This window comes from Bubalus kerabau, chromosome 16, assembly GCF_029407905.1.
Source record: "Bubalus kerabau isolate K-KA32 ecotype Philippines breed swamp buffalo chromosome 16, PCC_UOA_SB_1v2, whole genome shotgun sequence".
Taxonomy (NCBI): domain Eukaryota; kingdom Metazoa; phylum Chordata; class Mammalia; order Artiodactyla; family Bovidae; genus Bubalus; species Bubalus kerabau.
The window spans coordinates 22,001,952-22,024,095 of record NC_073639.1 but is presented as its reverse complement, the minus strand read 5'-3'; the positions used below and the strand labels follow the sequence as shown (position 1 = coordinate 22,024,095).

General features: G+C 42.8%; 1 protein-coding gene and 1 long non-coding RNA gene across 2 annotated transcripts in view; one reads left to right on the top strand and one right to left on the bottom strand.

Moving 5' to 3' along the window:
• The window catches only part of MAML3 (mastermind like transcriptional coactivator 3), a 460,653-nt gene that overhangs the window by 63,648 nt on the left and 374,861 nt on the right, over positions 1-22,144 (bottom strand). The gene's annotated exons all lie outside the window — the stretch shown is intronic.
• LOC129630056 (uncharacterized) lies at positions 11,745-12,831 on the top strand. Its single transcript, XR_008703487.1, has 3 exons — positions 11,745-12,020; positions 12,501-12,612; positions 12,695-12,831. It is a non-coding gene; the product is annotated as an uncharacterized LOC129630056 (long non-coding RNA).

Genomic DNA, 22,144 nt, shown 5'->3' with positions numbered 1-22,144 from the left:
GGCTCCATAAATGTTAATGATTGATTGACTCATAGACCTCACAGAATGCAGACTCTAGTGGGTTTCTTGTAGGCTTTGCTGCCCTTCAGTTCAAAATCTCAAAGTGTTATCAGGTGGCTGACAATAAGTGAAGATAATTGAAATAAATCTAGAAACTTAATTTAAAAAATATTTTATGATTCTCTCCTGCCCCCCGCCAGAAAAAACCCAAGTGGTCACAATTTGAATTTTGTTTTTTTAAGGTTTATGGCCCCAATTGGTTATATTAAACATTGTTTCTAAAATGTTTAAGAAAGGCCAGGAAATCTCCTTAAACTTAGAAATACAAGTTAATATCTGCTGTCTATTTCAAGAAGTATTTCTTGAGCTCTGTTTGTATCCCAGGATTTGCCATGATACATATAAGCCCAGGATATGATGACAGACGGGAACATGAGCTGGATTCTTTATAAATCAATAACTAGAGGAGGGACGAGGGACTGTCCGCTTTGGTGATTTCATTTTCAGCCACAGCTGGCCAGATTGCTTATTGGAAAATAAAAGTCATGGCAAATTGAGCTTGACAATAACCAGGCCTGACTACACAGGCCCCTTCTCCACTCTCTGCAATTAGAATGAGTGGAGGAGGGGAGGCCGACAAGGAACGACATTCCCCCTCCTCTGTCACAGATCAGTCTTAGTTTATTTTGGAGGGCACGAACCATATGTCACCCGTGTAGAGTGCGTTTTCTGTCACCTGGACTCTGCTGTTCTTGTGCCTCCAGAAGCAGGTGCTGCTGCTTCTGACTTCCAGGCTCCTTAAGATCGGGAGCCTGGCTGTCCAGCGCAGTACCACTATTCACATTTAAATTAAATAAAAAAAAATTCAGTTTCTCAGTGGCACTGGCCACTTTGCAAGTGTTCATAGCCACATGTGGCTAGTGGTGACTGCATGGGTCAGTGCAGATAAATGACATCTTTGACAACCCCCGAAAGATGGATGGGAAGGCCCTCATCCTGAAAACTCACTTGGTGCCAAGAGGCCCTTCCTTTCTCTGTTCACAGCTTCTGAGATCATCACACCTTTGTGGGGATGAAGGGAATTGGGTCTCTTAGTATTTGAGAATTTTCTGGGTGCCGAGCATCCACGTAAAATGTGGGTACCACAAATCTGTGACACAGCTCAAGGAATCTCAAATCTGAGAGAACCTCAGATTTCTCAGTGGAAGCCCACCCTGGGCTTTTATCCTACCAAACTGTGAAAGGCACGTGGGACGCGCTCCCCTGTACTTGCTGCCTTTACACTGCACCTTACCTGTGTTGCCTGGCAGAGCTACAGCTCTTCCTTTATGGGACGCTGCGTGTGTCTCTCATTTCTGATGACAAAGAATTACAGAGACTCTGAAAATTTATCTTTGCTTCTAGGGCAGTCACTGAAATCATAACTTCAATGCTCAACAATCGCTACGACTGATTCAACTAACTTGTTACCCACAATGCCATAGTCTCTGGATGCTGCTTGCATTACATACATATTATCAATTCCAAGTTCTTCTTCTTCTTCTTTTCACCCTTATTTTTTCACCATGTCGCTTGGCATGTGGGATCTCAGTTTCCCGACCCGGGATTGAACTTGTACTTCCTGCAGTTGAAGTGTGGCACCTCAACCACTGAACTGCCAGGGAAGTCTCATGAATCTTAAGTTCTTAATTCATTTACTGCCCTCAACATAACTTGTACATCATTAGTGAAGAATAAAATTTCAGGAGGAAACCTAGAAACACACCAAAACATGAAGCAGTATAACCTACCCTTTCCAATGTGGATCAGAACTTATGCTGTACAACTCAGTTGCTGAACTTTTGGGGTGTGAACAATAAACGGGAAACCCCTTTATACTTACAAGTGGAAATAAAACTGGAGAGTGCTACGGTTTGAAAGGTTGGGGTGTGGTGATTAAATTTGGTAAACTTCAGGGTCTTGACGTTTGATAAACTTCAAAGTCCCAATTCTACTATTAGGTTGGATTTACGGTAAGAGCTTGATTCTAATGATTTTGAAGCACTCATCCATATAAGCGGTACTGCACATCCATTATGGCTACTTTCTCTGCACTAACCTCATTTGTTTTCCTGCATTAAGCAGGATTAGCTATTATTATTCTTATGTCATAGGTGGGCAAAACAAAGGTAAAGACTAACTATAAACAAGATGAAAAGACAACTTTCAGAATGGGAGAAAATAGTTACAAATGAAGCAATAGACAAATGATTAATCTCTAAAACAAACAAACAGCTCACGGAGCTCAATATATATTAAAAAAAACAACAGTAAGCAATCCAATCAAAAAACAGGCAGAAGACCCAAATAGATATCTCTCCAATGAAGACATACAGATGGCCAAGAGGCACATGAAAAGATGCTCAACATCACTAATTATTAGAGAAATGCAAATCAAAGCTACAATGAGATATCACTTCATACTGGCAGAATGGTCATCATCAACAAATCTACAAATAATAAATGCTGGAGAGAGTGTGGAGAAAAGGGAGCTCTCTTACACTGTTGGTGGGAATGTAAATTGACAAAATGGCACCCCACTCCAGTACTCTTGCCTGGAAAATCCCATGGACAGAGGAACCTGGTAGGGTACAGTCCATGGGGTCACAAAGAGTCGGACACAACTGAGTGACTTCACTTCACTTCACTACTGAGAACAATATGGAGGTTCCTTAAAAAACTAAACAGAACTACCACATGACCCAGCAATCCCACTACTGGGCCATATGGCTTTGAGAAAGCCATAACTCAAAAAGAGACATGTACCCCAGTGATCATTGCAGCATTATTTACAAGAGCTAGGACATGGAAGCAACCTAGATGCCCATCGACAGATGAATGGATAAAAAGGATATAGTACATATATACAATGGGATATTACTTAGTCATAAAAAGGAACTAAATTGAATCGGTTGTAGTGATGTGGTGAGCCTAGAGCCTGTCACACAGCTGAAATAAGTCAGAAAGAGGAAACAAACATTGTATATTAATGCATATATATACAATCTAGAAAAATGGTACTGATAAACCTATTTTCAGGGCAGGAAAATAGGCGGAGATGTAGAGAACAGACTTATCGACACAGAAAGTGGAGGGATAGGGTGGGATGAATTGAGAGAGCAGCCCTGACATATATAAAACTGCCATGTGTAAAATAAATAGCCGGTGGGAAGCTGCTGTATGGCAGAGCGAGCTTAGCCTGGTGCTCTGTAATGACCTAGAGGGGTGGGATGGAGAGGGTGGGAGGCAGGCTCAAGAGGGAGGGGATATAAGTACACATATGGCTGATTGATGTTGTTGTACAGCACACACTAACACAACCTTGTCAAGCGATTATATTTCAATTAAAAAAAAGGCTAACACCTCCCATAGGCAGTGAAGTGTGGTTTTACCTCCAGGACACTGAACACAGCCAAGCTTATTTCATGTCTAGACCACAGGGGCACTGGTTTCGTCACTCAGTACTCCATGCGTGGTGATGCTACTTCTTTTCTACAAAACTTGGGAAAATATCTGGTATCCTAAAGTCAAGCCAACTGAGTAAAATGAATAGTGTAAAATGGTAAGGATGTCAAAAATCCCTTTACAACATTTCCCCCCATGGGCAAGCACCCTGTTTATGTCATTTGATTAGATCATACATTTGATTGTCTGTTTGGTCCCTGGGTTGGGAAGATCCCCTGGAGAAGGGAAAGGCTATCCACTCCAGTATTCTGGCCTAGAGAATTCCATGGACTGTATAGTCCATGGGGTTGCAAAGAGTCGGACACGACTGAGCAACTTTCACTTCACTTCACTTCTCTTGGTCCAACACAAGATGAATCTGATGGGATGGAGAGGGATACTGGGTACCAGGGAGAACTGCATGAGCATGTAGACAACATGTGGGATATGGAAGGGAGAGGAAAGGATGATGTTCCAAATTAAGGGAGAGGAAAGGATGATGTTCCAAATTAAGGCTAAATCTATATGCCCAACTCATAAATCATATTTAATCAAATCAGCTTTAAAAAATCAGCCAAAATGTTTTTTAAAGAATTTAAATGACTTGTGGGCCCACCAAGGACAGTGAAACTTAAGAGGACTGTGCCTCATGTGTTCATGTGGACACAGAGACAAATGTGGGCTCGCACACCTCTGCAGAAAGGACTTGGACAGCCCTCCCCGTGTTAACATCTCAGGAAGGACACGCACTCAGTGCAGGAGAGCCTCCTTTGCATCTCTTTCTGTCGGTCTATACAGAATGGAAAAGCCCAGCCCTGGAGCATCTGTGGGCTGAAATGGCCGGGAGCCTGGGGTGTGTGTGCTTGGAACCCACAGCATCTGGGGGTGAGGCTTCACTTTAAACAGAGTCTCTGCTGTCAACCCTCAGCTCTGGGTGTCTGGAACATGTATGTGGCTCAATTTTGAATCACTCCTCCCCTAAAAGCAGCCTTCCCCTCCGTCTTTCAGATAAGGATTTGCATCATCTCAAGGAGGGCCTTCCAGTTTTATTTGCTGCTCTTTCCTAGGCTCCAAATTTAGCTGTAGGCTGCCTATTTTCAGTGTCTGGGAACCCCCAGAAGGGAGCAACGCATAAAAACCTTCAGCTAATATAAATCTTTTCCCAGGGCTTGGCATTTAGCTGCAGTTTCATCACGCATTTAGAATTGAAAAATAAAAAGGCACACGCAGCCTCCCACAGTCCAGGGGCCTTAAAGACAATGTGGTCCTTGCAAGCCCTTTTGTGCCCCATCTAGCTGTGGTACAGGACGATGGATATGGACACGTGTAGCCTGTTGTCCCTATACCAATGCTGCCTTGAGGATGCAGTCTTTACCGGGCAGATGGCTAATTTCTCCGCTCTAACCTCATTTCTCCAGTGTTTCTGTGTTTGTGTGATGTCCTGCCCCTGGAGTCAGATCCTAATGGCTGTCAAATGTTCAGAGAGGAAAGTGGCATCCATGCATCATTCCTGTGAGGGCTGCTACTGGCTGGGAGCTGTGGGGGCGGCTGCAGCGGCTGAGACCCAGGCTGCGTGCGTGGTGGGCAGCACCTGCCAGGGCCCAGCTGCTCAGAGCCGGCTTTTCTGCTTCTAAGTGTCAAGTGGAACACTGCCCTTTGTTAGCGCCTGCAGCCCCTGGGCCCCGGCGTGCTCAAAGCCCCGTGTCTTTCTGTTGGGATCAATAGCCACCTCTTAACTGCTCCTTGTTTGCTCATAGTCTCTTGGCATCCTTTTGACCATGCAAATTTGGGCAGGGCCGGGAGAAGGCTCGTCACAGGCTGGGGGTGGCCGTGTGAAAGAGTGGCCCCTTGGAAGCCCGGCTGCCGCAAGCAGACAGGTAAACCTCCGAGCCTGGGACCCTGGCCGTCAGCGATTGGCCGTCTCATTGGATGCACATTCGTCTTCAAATTATGTTGTGTGACAGCCCGGGCTGCTGAACACCATTTTAACATGCAGATTGACTCCTCTGAGGCTCTTCATTATGCATTTAGCGGTCTGTTTTCAGACTAACCAGCATGTCAGAGAGGCCCGCCGTCCTTTTTCCACCTGGGTGGAGGAAGTAGCTCACTGGCTGCGAGGGAGCTGCCGATATTAAAATGCATATGTTTACTTGCCTGAGCATCCGCTCACAACCGCTTTCCCTGATGCAAGAGCGAGCAGCGAGGGAAGAAGAGACAAGACCTTGGTCCTGCCATTCCCGCGAAATGGTCATGCAAAACAAGAAGCCTTTGTTGCAGAAAGCAGCCAGCTAGGCCAGGCCAGTCTGATGCCAGCCTGGCTGGCCACTAGCCCTCCTGGGTGCCTCCACACAAGCCCTTCTCTTATCGACACACAGACCCCCCTCTTTCTCTGTCACACACGCAGTCTGAAGCATTTTAAGCAGCACACTTCTATTTCCTGTTTCTAAAACTGTCCTGCATCTCCAATGGCATTCGACAACCCTGGTGGGTGTCCGGAGAAGTTGACCCAGGGTGTGAGAGCACTGGGTCTGGTTAGGTGGCTCTGGGGTTACCGGGAGGCTCGGGCCCCCCTTGTCACCCCTCCCCTCTATTTTTTCTAGTGCGATTTACTTCCACTTGTTATGAATATTTCTCCGTGGCCCTAGGCTGCTACGGCATGAACACTGCTGTTTTCCTGCGTGCATGAGTACATGCATATGTGCATTTGTATATATGCATGTGTGTGTATGTCCTTTTTCAAGGATCTCTCTCCCTTCCTTAAAAGGAATCATGTTTGCGTTGCTTCTTGAAATCCCACCTGTTCCTATTTAGTCTCTCAGTGTGGTATTTTCTCCATTTTTCTAGGGCCTTCTACCTTCACCCCGGGTATGCCTTGGCCAAGGCAGCAGCACCCTTCTTTCACCTCCGATCAGTAGGGGCTGCCAAAATCGGGGCTTGAGGGGCTCTCCTGCTTCATTTCTTTGTTGCCACCAGAGAGAGAGATCCTAGACAGGGTAGAAGGCTAGATTGGACACAAAAGCTTACACACCCAAGACTGACAGCTGCCTTCCTAAATCACAGTCACCCTGCCACACGCCTTCCCGGGGGCCCATTGTCCAAACACCAGCCTGCCCCCTCAGCTTCTGAGTCTTGCCAGGCGTTGCCTGATCCTGATCTCAAGAGCGTGTTTGAAGGTTTGCTATTTACGTGTTTAAAGTATGAAAGAGAAGAGTTCATTTTAGTAGGGCTCCGGCCAGAAAATAAAACTGACAGCAGAACTGTATTCCTAATTCCCCTGGAAAGGCTGTGAGCGGGAATAAAATGGTTACTGATGCCTGCGCTGGACCAGAAAGCTCCTGATGAGTGCATTGGGCAGTAAACGCGGCTTTTTATTTTTGTACGGACTATGGTGATTCCCCACTGACAAGAACAGGTTGCATGTGGTTGCTGGGCTGTTGCTCAGCTGGTGTCACTCTGTAGAGCATTGTTTGGAAAGATATCACCCAGCAAGAACAATATGGCTACCCAGCCCTGAGGCGGTGTGTGGAGAGCTCTGCTGCCTCATTCACATGCTTCCTCACTCTTATTTTTTTTTTTTTTCCGGGGATAAAACAAATGGATTTCCATATTTTAAAACACTACTGAGGGTTTTGGTCCTGGAACTACTCTGGGTTTTAAGAAAACTCCTTGAGGGACTTCCTGGTGGTCCAGGGGTTAAGACTTCGTCTTCCAGTGCAGGAGGTGTGGGTTCAATCCCTGGTGGGGAACTAAGATCCCACATGCCTTAGTGACCAAAACAAAAAACATTAGCAAAATTGTAACAAACTCAAACATTTGTTACAAAAGAAAAGAAAGCAAGCTCCTTGATTGACAAATGAGCAGGGGCCAACTTGGGGTTTGCAAGCTTCTCAGACCTGTGAAAAGAGGGCTGTGGGTTTCGGTTCCCATAGTTCCTTGCCATATGGGGCAGGGAAAGTCACCAAATCTTGAATTTCAAGTTGGTGGTGGTAAAATGGGCTGCACTGTGTCCCCCACCACAGTCAGATCACAGAAGTCCTAACCCCTAGGACCTCAGAATGCGACTGTATCTGACACAGGATTTTTTAAAGAGGTAATTAAGGTTACAGGAGACCATTAGCGTGGGTCCTAATCCAATATGACTGGTGTCCTTGTAAGCAACCGAGTTAGGACACACACACAGGGAAGACCTTACAAAGACAGTGGAAGAAGATGGCCATCTGCAATCCAGGAGAATGCCTCTCAGAAGAAAGGAATTCTGCCAACACCTTGAGCTTGGACTCCCAGCCTCCAGAACCACGAGGAAATAAATCCTGGACCACTCGGTCTGTGGTCCATTGTCACAGAATCCCATGCAAATGAACACTTGGGGCCATGAGTACTAAGGTATCTCCAGGAGATGAGAAACAATGGAAGGAGGAAAGGAGAATTTCATAGTATTTTGGGGATCTCAAGCATCATTTTAGCTGATCTATTTTAAGAAGACCCTAAGTCTCAACCTAGATACTAATTTCACAGAGATCAGGTGGAAATCGGGCTGTTTTCCATCAGCAGGATACCTGCAAGAGAGTGGCTGCATTTCGGCTTCCTGTTCTTAAGGCAGAACTGACATCTTGAACTGAGAAAATGCTGTGAAGGACCTCACCGGCCCTTCAAATAAATCTCGAGATTTTTGTGTGAACCAATCAATCGGTTCTCCAACATGTCAGCTGGTAACAGACATATCTGTCAATACGACAGTCCTGCAGTCCCCGGGCAGGTTGTGTTCCCGGCAGGAAGCACGGCTCAGCAGTTACTTATATTTGGAAAATGGATAACCCAGGATTATGTGTTTCAGGAGGTGAGGTTAAAGTGGGGTCAAGGGCCAGGTTAATGCTAGCAGAGTTTCCACTGGAGAAAGAGAACACCATATATTGATTTCAGGGAAATGATATGTGTTCCCAGCCTTGCTTTCCAGTCCTGCTTCTCATCCGTCCAGGGCCGTCCTTCAGCAGAGTCTGAACACCCTCTGCCTTCCGGAAGCGTCCCTGCCAATTGTTGCTGCAGGAAGTGCTGAATCATGAGAGCACAGTCAGAGGAAAAATATGTCTTCTATGTCTAAGAGGAACAGGGACATGATTTAATTGGGTTAGGCTGCCAAGTCTCTTAGCTGAGTTTTGTCTCTCAGGCTGAGCCCTCCCCATTCTGCAGCCCCACTCTGGCCGGTACCCTGCAGGGAATTTCCTTACACTTCACTTACTCATTCTCAGTCGAACAGACACAAATGTTAATGTAATTCTGTGCCCCTTAATCAAATACAAGTCCCCTCCTGGAACAGGAAGATCTACAGCTTAAAGGAACACTGGTTAAAGAACATCGGATATCTTTGTTTAATATTCTTTTTTGTTGAATTCACTGTGTTGCCTTTTCATAAGGTAAGACACCACAGCCAAGGAAGAAGCATCATTTCTAAACTGTTCTTCCTCTTCTCTGTATTACACCTCCTCTTCTTTCTTCCAAAATGCCATTCTCCAAGTCAGTAAGCTTATACATACCCCAAGTCACACTATTTTTCTAAACTATTTTCAAGTCCCTTTTCTGGGAGTTAATATCTCCTATGATATCCAAAACTGGACACAGAATAGCACTAATGTTTTCTATGCTATTTTAAATTCTCTATATTATTTATTTTTCCTTTTACCATCCCCCAAAGCATCCTATCGGCTTTTTAAATTGCTGTTGGATACCAGACAGATATTTTCCCCAAGTTATCAGTCATGACTCTTCAATTATTTTACTATGAGTTCAGAGCCTATCAGAGATTATGAGAAGTTTAGATTATTTTTCCCAAAGTGCATTATGTTACACTTAACCAAATTAAATTTCATCTGCTTTCATGCTACCCAATCCCCTAGTTTGCTTAGCTTTGCCTGAAGTGTCTCATAGCAATCCTTAATTTTTTAACTGTGCCAATTCAAAGCTTTCTACTTAACTTCCTGCTTTAGAGCTTTTGCCCTCCATTCCCTTCACACTTTGGGAAATCGATGAATTTTAAGAGGTGTGGAGTGAAGCAGTATTTCAGAAGATGCTATGCTAGGGGATCCAGAAAAGAGCCCAACAAATGAATGACAACACACTTGAAGGCGAGGCTCCAGAGCCAAGTTCAACTCTAAGAAGCACTTTCATTCCTGTGCTGAGAAGAAATGATCCTAAAATGCTTCCCCCTTCTCTGGGATATTACATTAAAAACTCAGATGGGAATCCAAGCAGGTGGCTGATTTTCCTGTAGAGTTAGCCCCTATATTCTGGTTTTCTTTGTGGGGCAGCAGGGAGCCTGCCAAACTCTTGTCTTCCTGGCCCTTTTCTTCATGGTGGTATTTCTTTCAATTGAATGGAAACAAGGACCAGTGAGTTCACTAGGTGCTCGTCCATGGCTCTTTCTTTTCTTAGATATTAAGAGAAAGATGAACATGTTGCATCTTGGCACCAACTTTTTGCTCCAAGTTGTCTCCAATTATTTTTCCCTACACAGGCGGAAGAGGAACTGACAAAGGGAAATTCTCCACCTCTAAAATTACTGTTCAGAATGCTGCTCATCTGGTAAAAACCAGAGTGTCCATCAATGGATGAATGGATAAAGATGTTGCGGTATATGGAATATTGTTCAGCCACGAGAAAGAAGGAAATCTGGCTATTTGCAGCAATGCAGACGAGCCTGGAGGGCATTATGCTAAGTGAAATAAGTCAGACAGAGAAAGACAAATACTGTATGATCTCACTTATGTGTGAAATCTAAAAAAGCTCAACTTGAACAAACAGAGAAGGGTGGGCAGTGAGGGAATAAGGAATTACTGACCAAAGGATACAAACTTCCAGTTATTTAACATAAGATTAATAAGTTCTGTGGATCTAATGGACAGCTTGGTGATTATAGGTAATAATGCTATATTATATACTTGAAAGTTGCTAAGAGAGTAATCGTCAATGTCTTTACCACAAAAGAGAAATGGTAATTACCTGAGGTGATAGAGGTGTTAGCTAATGCTATGGCGATGACTCTTGGCAGTATATAAATTGATCAAAGCAACATGTTGTACACCTTCATCTTACACATGTTATCTGTCAACTTTATCTCAATAAAGCTGGAAAAAGAAGAAAGCAGCTGAGACTATTAATTGCCTATCAAGTTCCCATTGCTCCCATTTTTAACTGGGCCCACTGCTATCCCACTGAAAGGTTACAACCCCCAACATTTCTTACTGATAAAGGTGGTCAAGAAACTAAGTGATGTAACTGATGTAAGTAGGTAGGATATAGATGGAAGTTTGGGTGTATCTTCTTGGAGATTTCCTTCAAGGAAGACATGCTTTCTCCTGTTCCTGGAAAGAGTTTCTGCCTGGAACTCTCATGAGATGACTGGGGCTCTAGAAGCAATTATGGACCATGAGGGCCACCACTTAGGAAAGGCAGGGTAGACAGTTGGAAGAAGGCTGAGTTTTTGAGGACTTTGTGGAGCTGCCGCAATAGCCCTGATCTGCATACTCCTGTACTTCCTGTATAAGAAAGAAAAATAAACTATGCTCTTTTTAAAGTCATTATCTTGGGAGTGGGATGGTGAGGGAGTGGGGAACCTCTGTTTTTGCAACTGCATCTAATTTTTACCAATTCAGAAAGAGCTGGTTTAGGTTCATTTCATTTAACCAAGACCTTTTAACACTAGAGAGTGGCCTTAGAGATCAAGTACAATCCTTTTAAATACAGTCCAATTTATTTCATCTGTTGAGTCCACTTAATGTGAAAGTACACTAAACGCCACAGAGGAGGCAAAATGCAGTGAAATACAGCTTTTCCCTTAAGGGAGGGTTGAACACAACTGAAAATAACATAAGGCAGAATATGTCAGACCTCGTAGGGCAGGAACGCCGAGTGTGCCGCTGAAACATTAAGAGGATTACAAGTGATGAGGGGGCAGCGTGAGCAGCCCTGAACCAGGGATGGCTTCACGAAAGGTGTTTGCACTGTGCCTCGAAGAGGGGTAGGATGTCATAGCAAGGGCAGAGAGAGAGAGAAACACAGTCTAGACAGAGGGAGCCTTGTGAGCAAAGAAAGGTGAAGAGCAGGTGAATCCAGTTAGGGCGAGGATCGGTATTGCAGAATGAGCAGATGCAGTGGGGTGTAAGGATGTAGCTGGGGTAAGGCCTGGATGGGAGCTTGGAATCTGAGTCTTGAATGTCATGTAAGAAGTTTGCTTTCGGTATTTATTTAAAAATTTTTTTATTTGTTTATTTGGCCGAACGAGGTCTTAATTGAGGCATTCAGGATCTTTGAGGTCTTAATTGAGGCATTCAGGATCTTTGAGGTCTTAATTGAGGCATTCAGGATCTTTGAGGTCTTAATTGAGGCATTCAGGATCTTTGATGCCATGTCTGGGATCTTTTTTAGTTGTAGCATGTAGGATCTAGTTCCCTGATCAGGGATCGAACCCAGCACCCTGCAATGGGAGTGTGGAGTCTTAATCACTGGACCACCAGGGAATTCCTAAGAAGTTTTTATTTTAATCTGTAAGTACTGGGAAGCCATCAAAGTTTTCTGACCAGAGAAGTGATATATAATTAGTTTTTTAAGGTAGTCTTGGGAATAGGAAAGTATTGGCGATCAGAGACGAGGTTACTCCAGAGATATTTCACAACATCAGTGAGGGCAACGTTGTTCAAAAAGGAAGAAGGTGATGGAAAGGGCATGGCAGGATCTGGACCTGGGGGTTGAGGCTCACTGAATGTGAGTGACTGAAAGGCTTTGATGCTATTAACTAGACTTTGAAACATTGTGAGATTGAGGTGCTGGAATGATATTCTCAGAAGTCCAGCTGACTGTGGGAATAAGGTTAGGCACATGGGACATTCAGACCTTGTTTGGAAGGTCAGGTAATTATTCAGACTCTCTCAGCTTAACATCCCTGAGGATGCTGGAGGCTGGCAGGGAGCAGTGAGGGATAAAGGGGCCACCCACCTCATCTGAACGATTAGTTGACTCGACTCTAGTGACCAATAAGGAAGAGAACGTCCAGATCTGGAATGAAGCAGAGAGCTCGGGGGACAGAAGAAACCTGGATGGCATGGTCCCCAAGTGACGACTGAACACACACGTCAGCAGGTGATGGAGCAGCTGAATGGTGGGAAGAAAAGCAAACAGCAGGCAGGCCTTTGGCAAACTCACGTTTCATATATGCTTTAAGGAGTAGGTCCAGCAAGAAGAGATCAATGAGGAAGACCAAGAACAAGTGGCTGGAGCGGCAGGAAGAGAATGAGGAACGTGGTGGAAGATGACTTCCCAGCAGAAACTGTGTTGGCTGTTAGAGAGCGTCTGGACCACAGGCTCAGGAGTTTCACTGTTTTGTGCTTGGGTGACCTCAGGAAATTTAGGTGAACTCTGCAGATCACGGTTTTGCTTTTTTCTTTTAAATCTTTAAAATTATTATTATTTTTTTAATTTATGGCTGGGCTGGGTCTTCATTGCTATGTGAGGGCTTTCTCTGGTTGCGGTGAGCAGGGGACTACTCTGGGTTGCAGCGCATGGGCTTCTCACTGGTGTGGAACACAGGCTCTGTGCACAGGCTTCAGTAGTTGGCCTCTTGGGCTCAGCAGCTGTGGCTCGCTGGCTCAGTGGTTGTGAAGCATGGGCTTAATTATCCCTCTGCATGTGGTATCCTCCTGGATCAGGGATCAAACCCATGTTCCCTGCACTGGTAGGTGGACTCTTAACCACTGAACCATCAGGGAAGCCCAAACGTACATTTTTCAAAGGGGGTAATCAATAGTATTTAATATTCTCCTGTATTGTCCTAACTCTATGGATGTAACATCGTTTCATATTAAGGCTCCTTTACTATCAAAAAAATAACAGTATTTGATTTAATTTCACTTGAATTTCATAGAAGAAAATAACTGATTTCACAGAAAACAAAATTGAAGTGGAAAGAACTGCTAAAACTCCAATAACTTTTTTCTTCTCTCAAGAAATACTAGTTCCTAAACAATCTCTTGAAGTTTGAGAAGAAAGGGTGGGATCAATTGGGACTGACATATATACACTACTATGTATAAAATAGGTAACCAGTGAGAACCTACTGTGCAGCACAGGGAACTCTACTCAGTGCTCTGTGGGGACCTAAATGGGGAGGAGATCTAAGAAAAAGGGGATATATGTGTACATATGACCGATTCACTTTGCTGGACTGCAAGAAACGAACGTTACATTGTAAAGCCACTATACTCCAATAAAGATTAAAGAAAAAAAAAAGATCGAGAAGAGATTTTGGAAGTTACTAAGTGTATTTAGGTGTTTCAATTTCATTGTGTATAAAATTGCGACTCTATAAATACTAACTTTTCAGGGTGTGGTGAGAACTGTAAAAAGCTTAGTAGAAGAATTATGGTAACAAGGAATGCAAGTATGGTAACAAGGAAAACAAACTAATCAAATAATGATAACTTCAACAATATATTATTCTCCACTTTTTAAAAAAATTACCATAATAATCATTTTTCTCTTGATGTGTAGATAAAACCACTTTTTTAAATTGTGAAAAATATACATAACAAAATTCATGCTTTGAACCACTTTTAAGTGTACAAATCAGTAGCAATGATATGCATCCATCACCAGTATACATTTCTGGAACCTTTTCATCATCCCAAATAGAAACTTGGTACTCATTAAACTTCTGCTCATTCTCTCTAGTGAACTAGGAACCACTATTTGACTTTCTGGCTCATAAATTTGCCTATTCTGGTTACCTCATATGAATGGAATTGTACAATACTTGTTCCTTTGTGTCTGACTTATTTCATATAGTACCATGTTTTCAAAGTTTTCATCCATGTGGTAGCATGTACAAGAAGGGGGATCATTCCTTCTTAAGGCTGAATAATAACTCCATCATATACCATTTGAATTATCCACGCATCTGCTGATGGACATTTGGGTTGTTACCATCTTTTGGCTGTTTTATGAGTAATGCTGTACCTGAGTAATCTTACATTAAAATCTCAACCAACCAGCTTTTGACTAAGTCCCCACAGCAACAGGGTGAAACCTGAAAATTTTATAGTGTCCCCTCTTTTTTGTTCTGGAAGTTTACCAGAGGAGATTATGTCATTTTAAATGACCATATTGAAAAACATTAAACAGAATTTTTGAATAGAAAACTAAGCTGATTTCATGATATTAAGTCAAGCTTAAAGACAATCCTGCTAGAAATTTCACTTAAGTTTCTTTTAACTCTTAACATGTACTGAATTTCAAAAGCTTTATAATGGAACCTTATTGTTACAAAAATCTTTAAAGTTTATAAAGCATATTCTTCTCCATATCCTTGAAGATAAAGGTATCTTTTATCCAAACAGACTATGTCATTGACTTACGAAGTTATAGATGAATTTTCTCTGAAGTTTCATAATAAAAGTATTCCCGTCAGTGCATTTACTTATGTTTTAACACTCTTAATTTCAAGATGAGAGCCAAGGCAGCTTGCTCATAGTACTGGGAAACGCACCTCCTGAAGGTTACATGGAGCTGTTTGGCCACAAGGCATATTATTCCAAACTAATAATATTCCCAAACCTTGAGCACATTTTACAGTGTTCCCAGTGCCCTGTACTCTAGCCACATGTTCTGCATTGCTTCCTCACCAACCTAAGGTACTGTTAACAGCCAGCTTGCTGGACTGTTATAGAAGGTGTTCCTTCCCAAAGCAGCCACTGATGACGGATGGACACAGCGATTCCACAGGCTCTGTCTACTGGGAAGTGCTGAATACACTGGCATCTCTGAACTCAGAGTTTTGCAGTATTGGGGCCAATGCATGCTGTAGGCTAGAGAAGCCTTAATACAAACAGTGTCACTTTAAACAAATGAATTCAGTTCAGTCGTTTATTGAGCACTTGCTAAGTTTCAGGCATGGTGACCAAGGCAATTCTGCTCCTGGAACTAAGTTTTCCAAAGTACTTCCTATTGGAAAAATGCTAGCCCTCTCTGCTCCCAGTTCAGTGGCAGAAATGTGGCTTGGGGGAGCACCTCTGGATTCTATGCTGGAGGAACACATCTCTATTCCACACTGACTGCTGGTACTGCCAACAGCCTTTGCTCCTCTGTGGAGCCGGCCAAGATTATTCCTGTCTTCACACCGCTTAATAGACCGGGGGTCAGGTGCCAAGAGGTTGCCTGCCCTGAAGGCTTCTTTCCTGCAGGAAGCTAAGAATTGGTGGCAGTGATGTCTGGAAACTCCCAAATAGCTGAGGTTTTTGAGGGAAACAATCATTGCCTTGACAATAAAGTTATCTCTCTTAAAAAGTGACTGAGACTGAAGGTATTTGGCTTCTTCCCCAGGGCTCAGAAAGGGCTACTCCACAAAGTTAGGCGAGACGGCACAGGGGAAGTGATGGAAGACTGGCATCACACCTGTCATGTATGTCAAGAATCCATCCTGAAATTCAGGCAAGCCGGGGAAACTGTCTAACTTGAAATTTCGTTAATGGTAGTAATAATAATAATAAAAAAAGACTAGCCCCAAACAACCCTAACATTGTGCTGAATTTCATAGACATTTTATTGAGGAGGAAAACAAGCAAGTAAATGGGTATGCCCCTTAAAATGTGGACTTCTGGGTCTCATTTTTTAAAAACAAATAAACAAGGATGTCAATTGCATTTGAATTCAGTGAAATGGGTCATGCTTTGTGTGTCATGCATCTTATACATGAAATGTCTTTGAATGCATTTTAGTAAGTGTTAAGGGTGAAATTAGAAAGGCTTAAAAATCGGAGGCAATTTCCTGTTAAATTGTCAAAGCTAATTTGTCCTAGGAGCTTCTGGGGAGTGTTTAAGTCACCGAAGTTCTTGTGTTCTTTTCTATAAGAAAGTGAAAAAAGTTGAAGAGAAATTCAGAGTTTCCAGGAAGGAACGGACTCTGTTCTTTTTCTCCATAACACAGACTTCTAGTCATCAGGTTGACAAATCTCCCTACCACAGAGACGTATTGTCTTGAAAGCTGCAGGTCAGGAAGGAGCTTCTGTCTTTTCAGAGGACCCTCTTGAATGAAGTTTCAAGCTGATTCCACTTATGACTTATGGTGGTATTTCTGCTGGGATGTAAACACTTTCAGAGGTTCCTGAGTTACTTTAGGAGAGAGTGGTCCACTGCATTCCCACGCTTGTGTGTGTGCAGAAGTGGACCCACAAATCCATCTCCCCTTCTGCCCTTCACAGGTAGACATGCCCCCTCTATGCACTTACCTACCTGCTCCTATCAGTATGAGTATTTCTTGGGCATAGGTGTATACAACACTGGCATTTGGTAGGGTAAGTTTTAGGTACCACATGGAAATTTCTTCTCTGAGGTTGGAAACTAGTTTCTTTTGGGCAGACAGTTTGAGCTAAGAGTTATCAGACCTTGAAATGTAGGGGCTTTATTTTTGTTTAATTCTAGAAAGCATTTTCTATCATTTTTTTATCAACAAAGGATAAGATCTGTCTCTGACATTCAATCAGATTCGTTACGCATTATAATCCTTGGCTTACAGACATGACGGGCTATTATGAGGCTTTAGGAAGTGCTGATATCTGCTAGGGCTTTAGAGAGAGGAAAAACTTTGAAAAAAGATATTTTACGCTTCATGTGTCTGACAAGGGTGTGTGGGGCCAATTTACAGCAGGGGCTTAATATATTTTTGATGAAAATTGCTGCAATGTGGCACAGAGATTAAAGAAAAAACAGCTATTTTGTAATGACAGCAGTAGATTCTGAAATGAAGCCCAGCTGGTACAAAGATCCTACGTGGACTTTTAAGAAACACTACCTTCCTCCCAGGGTTTCCCAGTGGCTCAGTGGTAAAGAATCTGCCTGCGATGCAGGAAACGTGGGTTTGAACCCTGGGTTGGGAAGATCTCCTGGAGAAGGAATGGCAACCCACTCCAGTATTCTTGCCTGGAGAATCCCATGGACAGAGGCGCCTGGGGGTGGGGGGGTGCTACAGTCCATGGGGTGGCAAAGAGTCGAACATGACTTAGCGACTAAACAACAACAAAACCTTTCTTCCCAGGCTTTTCAGAGGCAGTTAAAAGTCCTCCAGGCTAGAGGACTCTATCAGAGTTCTGGGCTCAACACTCAGCCTCTAGAGGAATTAGTCCATTATGCTGGGAAATCTGGTTATATGACTGTGTTAAAAAACAGACCATCATGGATTTACAAGTTATGGTTTAGCTCACCCTTCCAGAAACTATAGCAAATACTTAATAGAATAATGAGACTTAAGGCAGAGGCTAGTTCTATAATTCTCTATAGCAATGATAAAAAGGTTACAATGTATATGCTTTAAAGCGATACAAATCAAAAGAGGGGGATAAATTAGGAGCCTGGGATTAACATATACTCACTACTATATATAAAATAGATAAGCAACAAGGACCTACTATATAACACAGGGAACTATATTCAATATCTTATAATAACCTATAATGAAAAATAATCTAAAAAACGTAATCACTTATCTATATACCTGAAACTAACACACTACTATAAATCAACTATATCTCAATAAAAAAGAGATTAAAACATTAAAAAGAATCAAAAGAGGAAGGATATTAACCAAAGTCAAGCTTAATGCCTGGGGCAGAGCAAGAATGAATGTATAAATCTAAATGAATGACTGAATGAATAGTGATTAGCACAAAGACTCAGGAGTTAGGTTTCCCAGATCTTACTTTACACCTGAGCACTGGACTTGGATTGAAAAAAACCTTAGGTAGATTATCTAATTTCCCTTACACTCAACTTCCTCATCCGTAATGAGAGGCTGACAATTCACAGGGTTGTTGTGATACCTCAAAGTGTAACGTCCGAGGGCCTGGCCCAGTGCAGGCGCTCTAGGAGAGACTGCTTTCTGAAACTGCAGCTTTCAATCTGTTCTTGCAAGTGAAGAAAATAATATCTATATCTTGTGAATCTTTACCGTTTTATAGTTTACTTCAACTAAGTTAACACTAAAGTCATAAAAACCACAACAGATACGTGCGCGCGCACACACACATGCTGATGTTTATAATTAGAGACCAGTGAAGAGGTGGTCCTGGTTCTCTGACAGACTATCCCTAATCCTAGACACAGTGAAATTCTACATGCAGCTCAGGACCCAAAGGTGCTGGACATTCCAGGGATGGGCCAAAAAAAAGTTAGATATTTGTTAACCACCTTCAAGAACTGCTTCTATTATAAGTGTATTGTAGTGGTTAATATTGAAACACATGGGTCCAACCAGACAAATTCTGGAACAAAGTTTTAGAATTTTCCTTAGTTCTGTCATGTGGAAAGTGTTTATCTGCCTCTGTGCACAGATGCTAAGTTGCTTCAGACGTGTCAGACTCTTTGTGACCCCATGGACTGTAGCCCACCAGGCTCCTCTGTCCATGGGATTCTCCAGGCAAAAATACTGGAGTGGGTTGCCATTCCCTTCTCCAAGGTATCTTCCCCGGCCAGGGATCGAACTAGCATCTCTTAAGTCTCCTGCATTGGCAGGTGAGTTCTTTACCACCAAGAACCTCCATATCTACCTTAAAATGGGGATAGCAATGCTACTTTGTTCATAAAGTAGTTTAAACCATCAGTTCAGTTCAGTTCAGTCTCTCAGTCGTGTCCAACTCTTTGCGACCCCATGAAGCGCAGCACTCCAGGCCTCCCTGTCCATCACCAACTCCCGGAGTTCGTCCAGACTCACGTCCATCGAGTCAGTGATGCCATCCAGCCATCTCATCCTCTGTCATCCTCTTCTCCTCCTGCCCCCAATCCCTCCCAGCATCAGAGTCTTTTCCAGTGAGTCAACTCTTCGCATGAGGTGGCCAAAGTACTGGAGTTTCAGCTTTAGCATCATTCCTTCCAAAGAAATCCCAGGGCTGATCTCCTTCAGAACCGACTGGTTGGATTTCCTTGCAGTCCAGGGGACTCTCAAGAGTCTTCTCCAACACCACAGTTCAAAAGCATCAATTCTTCGGCACTCAGCCTTCTTCACAGTCCAACTCTCACATCCATACATGACCACAGGAAAAACCATAGCCTTGACTAGACGGACCTTTGTTGGCAAAGTAATGTCTCTGCTTTTCAATATGCTATCTAGGTTGGTCATAACTTTCCTTCCAAGGAGTAAGCGTCTTTTAATTTCATGGCTGTAGTCACCATCTGCAGTGATTTTGGAGCCCCCCAAAATAAAGTCTGACACTGTTTCCACTGTTTCCCCATCTATTTCCCATGAAGTGATGGGACCAGATGCCATGATCTTTGTTTTCTGAATGTTGAGCTTTAAGCCAACTTTTTCACTCTCCACTTTCACTTTCATCAATAGGCTTTTTAGTTCCTCTTCACTTTCTGCCATAAGGGTGGTGTCATTTGCATATCTGAGGTGATTGATATTTTTCCCAGCAATCTTGATTCCAGCCTGTGTTTCTTCTAGACCAGCGTTTCTCATGATGTACTCTGCATATAAGTTAAATAAGCAGGGTGACAATATACAGCCTTGACGTACTCCTTTTCCTATCTGGAACCAGTCTGTTGTTCCATGTCCAAAAGCAATTTTTAACCGACCCTTTTAAAATATTCACTATGGTTTAAACATGGAACAACAGTTTAAACCATAGTGAATTTTCTAAAAGGGTCGGTTCAAAATTGCTTTTTAAAACCTCTCAGAAATACTAAACACAGGGTATGAAAGATAAATAAAAAGCAAAAATCTCCTAGCCTTTTGTAGCCTACATCTTCCTTATCAGAAAGTGTAAGGGAAAGACAAAATCAGCCCAAAACCCATAGCTGTGACCTGCCTTGGCTTTTTGTGGTCAAGCCCACTACCCACTGGTCATGAAGAACTTTCCTGATGTTATTTATCCCGGGTATTGCCTTAGTACCAGTAGCACATTGCTCATCATCTGTGAGGTAAGACAGATGAGGGCCAGTCCCACCAAAATACTGCTTCCTCCAAGCACAGAAAGTAGGAGCTCCCAGAGACTGACATTCTGCCAATTTTCAAATTTAGTCTAGGTCTCACCTCCAAAATTAAAGAAAATAAACTACTTTGGGTAATGTACTTTAAAATAGGGAAAGCTACCCAGTTTAACTAGGATGTAGAAACATATACTTTTAAATCCCAATCCTCTAGCTGGCAGGCCCACCTGTGACTTTCATCTATTACATTTTGTAATTTTTAATACCTAATATGTTTATCTCTTTATCAAAACAGGGCATATTAAAAGCAGCTGAATCTCTTGGCCTGTGTGTTAGTGAGTTAGTCATTCAGTTGTGTTTGACTATGCGATCCCATGGACTGTAGCCCGCCAGGCTCCTCTGTCCACGGAATTCTCCAGGCAATAATAGTGGAGGGGTTGCCATTCCCTTCTCTAGGGGATCTTCCCGACCCAGGGGTCAAACCCCAGTCTCCTGAATTGCAGGCAGATTCTTTACCGTCTGAACCACCAGGGAAGCCTATAAGTATTGATAATTAGCTTAGGCAGTTAACGTAGCCTAAACTATGGGTAAGGTTTTGAGTTTGTTTTCAGAGCTTTCTTCTCTTTACTATGGCTAATAAGAGCATTCCAACTCCAGCCAACCTTGTATAATCCCTGCTCCCTTAGGTTTAAAGATCAGGCGAGAACATTCAAAAGCATGACCTTTACTGTCTGTAGGTGAGTAGGGCCATTTTTGTGTGTGAAGTAACAATTAAATGTCCATCTTCTTCTAAAGTGAATCACCTTCATGAGTTATAACCATTTCTATGTGTTTGGGATCAACAATTCTTCAAGTGAGTCTTGCAAGGAAACCCCCACAGATGCTACTACATCAACCTAATGTTACAAATTGTCTAATGATAAAGGTGGCCATTCTACTTTCAAGGTGAAAGCAACCAAACTCAGAGAGTAACTAGACAAATGTTCACAGATAAATGCGTGTGTTTGTGTGTGTGTGTTAAGGAAACAGACAGTTAATTTAAACCCTGGACAGTGGGAGGGAAACTCAAAAATCCAAGAAAGGCACAGAACTAAACTCTTTTTGTCCTCATATGACACAGTACTATGAGATTCATGTAAAGAAACGAAATGAAGCTTATAAACTAGAAGCAGGATGAGACTGGGGTGGGGGAAGGGAAGGACGACAGGAAGGAGCTTGGGTCTCCTCTTTTCTCCAGGCTGAAGTCATTCATGTCTTCTGTTCTCTAAAGACTGGACTTCTGAATCAGGCCGTCCCCTGCTACATCAAGGGAGGACTGAGCATGCCTACAGCTGATTTCAACTGTGGTACTTTACAATTATTTTTCCAGAGGGAGGGCTCCTGGTAAGTCCCATGACTCATATATAAACAGAAGCAAATGCACTTTAATATTTACCATCTCAAGTTTCAGGAGAAGTAAGGGAAATAGGAGAAAAGGGGGAATATGAGACCAAATATTTATACTATCAAGGAAAAAGTGTAAATCTTTGTATAAAACCTAACTGCACTGTAAAAGGTTGTATTCCTGCTTCCACCATACTAAAAAAACTAAATTATTACAGTATGAAATCGATGCCAAACATTATTTTCATTTTGAAAAAGAATAGCCAGGCTATTTCTTTTAGACTCTAACAGCTTGTACTTTTTAAAATGTTACTTGCACC